Source organism: Saccoglossus kowalevskii, chromosome 20, assembly GCF_978046115.1.
Source record: "Saccoglossus kowalevskii chromosome 20, keSacKowa6.1, whole genome shotgun sequence".
Taxonomy (NCBI): domain Eukaryota; kingdom Metazoa; phylum Hemichordata; class Enteropneusta; family Harrimaniidae; genus Saccoglossus; species Saccoglossus kowalevskii.
This window is the reverse complement of record NC_140660.1, coordinates 18,917,456-18,920,432: the sequence shown is the minus strand read 5'-3', so window position 1 is coordinate 18,920,432 and position 2,977 is coordinate 18,917,456.

Sequence of the window (2,977 nt, the reverse complement as noted above, 5' to 3'; positions counted from 1 at the left end):
AACCTTTAGAATAAAATTTAATATAATCAGGCTCATCAAAATTAGAGGTTGTTATTTACACAATTATATTACAATTCACACATTTGAAAGTGTCTCATATAATTTAAAAGAACAGGCTGTTTTCAAGCATGGCAACTGACCCAAGATCTCCCCCAAAATTTACTCGACTTGCCAATACCTCAACAGCATCATCTGCACAATATTAACACTATTAAACTACATAACCAATGTCTCCACTAAGACAATCCCAATTTACTTTCAAATAATAATTACGCCAGATCTATAAATAAATGATGTGTTTCAGTGCACGAAGAATAAATCCCTTACAGGGTTGCTAATCATAAACACTGTGTAGTATACAACTAAAAACGCCTACTCGTTTCTCAAGGATCAAATTATGGAATTCCGTCTCGGTCATTGTTTCCACCTCTTCTATATTGTCATCAAGATTTCCATACAGAATATCATCTGAACTGTCACCAGCTGTCGCGGTAATCGAATATCCTCCACCATCTCCTAAAAATATATACATAAAAATCTGAATATGAGAAGAATATATAACATACAAGTATGAAGCAATACTAAAATTGTTTGGAAAATCAAGCAAAACAATGTGCTTTGGCATGTAATTTTTAATGATGTTATTCCAATATTAAATAATAGAAAATTTATTGACTTACGATTTATAAAATATTTGACGAGAGAATTGAACTCTTGTATATCATATGATATATCCAAGGCTACGGAGAGGTTACGTAAAGCTGCTTCGTATCTGATGACCTTAGATATTAAAATCTGTTCAAGTATTGTTTTCAGTGTTCCAGATTTGACAGTAGATTCAAAGGTGTAAAGGCTGAACAAATTAGGAAAGTTGATAATAATTTTGAGACAACCTTCATCTAGTTTTATCTTGCATGCATATAGCTCATCAAACAAATTGATAATTAATTCCTGTACCATTAATCCGGTAATCAATAAAGAATCCGAGCATTTATTCGAAAATTTGTCATTTGTATCTAAAAAACATTTTACTTTAAGTGCCAGGGGCAAATTTGTAATGGTTTCCATTCCCAAATGTTTGTCAGCGAATAAGGCAGCAAATTCACCATAGCTATTTGATATAATTGGATTTGTGTGAAACTCTTTCCGGAAATCAGAAGAAATGTTGAAAAACAAATCTAATTTATTTAGGACATTTGTGATATGCTTTTCCCAGTTAACCGAATTATTCTCTACAAGAATAAGATCTGTATAATATAATTGTGTACTTGGGCTTGAGCTAATTTCTTTGATAAAACTGACTATTTGCGAATGTCTTGCAATTATTACAGGAACTCCCATTGCCAAAGCTTCTAAGCCGTTGAAACTAAATCCATCGCCATCATGTTCAGGGATTATCAAAATGTGGCTTTGCTGTAAAAGTTTCGAGTAATCATCTGGATTGTTCACTTGGTACATTTTCGGTTTGCGAAAATTTATTGAAACATTCTCACTTATTTTGATTAGAATATTATTTGCCTCGACTGACGACACATTCAGAAACCTCCATATCGGGGGATTGAGTTCCAGCTCGGTACGCATAGCTGATATTTTACTTATGGCTTTTGCAATGAAAGTTAATTCTTGAGCTTCTGTATTGTCATTAATCTGTCGATACGTGTATATGTCCAGGAAGGGTGTTTTTAATGTACGCGGTGGGTTTACCGATTTTCTGTAGAAAATTGGCAAGGGCTTTGGATACAGTAGTATATGTGGCTTATCATGAAGATCATCATCTCTGAATTTATTTAATAACATGTCATGTGTGTATGGTCCCAAGGATATGAGTGCAGAAGCAGAATTAGCGAAATGAAGTAAATCCATTTCATCTTTTAAGGTATCTGGGATTACATCATGGATCAAGTACAGTTTCGCTTTCTTGAAAACATTTTCTTTCAAGTGTTGTGTTGCGTAGTCTAGTGAATAACCAACAATATAGTTTATATCAAAATCACTCAAATGTGGGAAAAACGATTTATGCAAAATCAGAGCATCTATATTGGGTGTTTTCACGGGTTTAATTAAAGTAACGTTTTGTTCTTCCGCATTCCTTTCCTGTTCTTTGGTCACATTCAGCACAGTACTGTAAACCTTGCATCTGTTTTTGGTTCTATTTGCCACCTCTGTTACAAGTGTTATATGGAATCCATCCAATCCACATTTGCTGGTTTCCCATGTGTGGTATACAAAGAGAATACCTGGGAGACTTGAAGGAGATTTTATTTCCTCTGCATTACATAATCTGGAAATACGTGTATTAAACAAATGTCAAAAATACATGTTCAATGTAACACCAGTTAGTAATAATTGTTACCTATTAAACAATCACTGAAGCTACTGATTGTGTTGTCTAGTTTTAGAATGTGTATGAGAGTCAGAGCGAAATCTCGCCATTTTGGGGCATCCACACGTGGGTTGTTCTCATATTTATGTGGTAAATTTAAAATTGTCTTCTTTTAGTCGTTAATCATTTTGTTTTGTAAGATATTTAGTAATAGTAATTGTATTATGGTAATTGATCAATAGTTTCATTTTACTTTTTCTAAAATTTATTGTTCAATACAATTTCCCAAGCATTTGGTGTTTCAGATTGAACGCACAGTTTTCACATAAGTACACGTGATATCCCCCATGCATCAGCATAGGGCAAATACCTGAAACTGGTGTGTATTTAGACATTGATTCGTATCCCCTATTTGGTTTCAGACACGTTTATAATTTTATTACATTATTACTAAAAAAATAGATTTTCGAACTGGTCATGTATTGTGATTTTTATTAAACCTCACATCCATATATTATCACAATTGTAAAATAACGTTTGACTGAAAATTATCCACAATCTAAAAACCATTCTTAAAATATTTAAACAATTAAAAAGACTTCCGGAAAACAACATTGATCAACTCCAAGTTCACAAAGTATCAGCAATTTATAA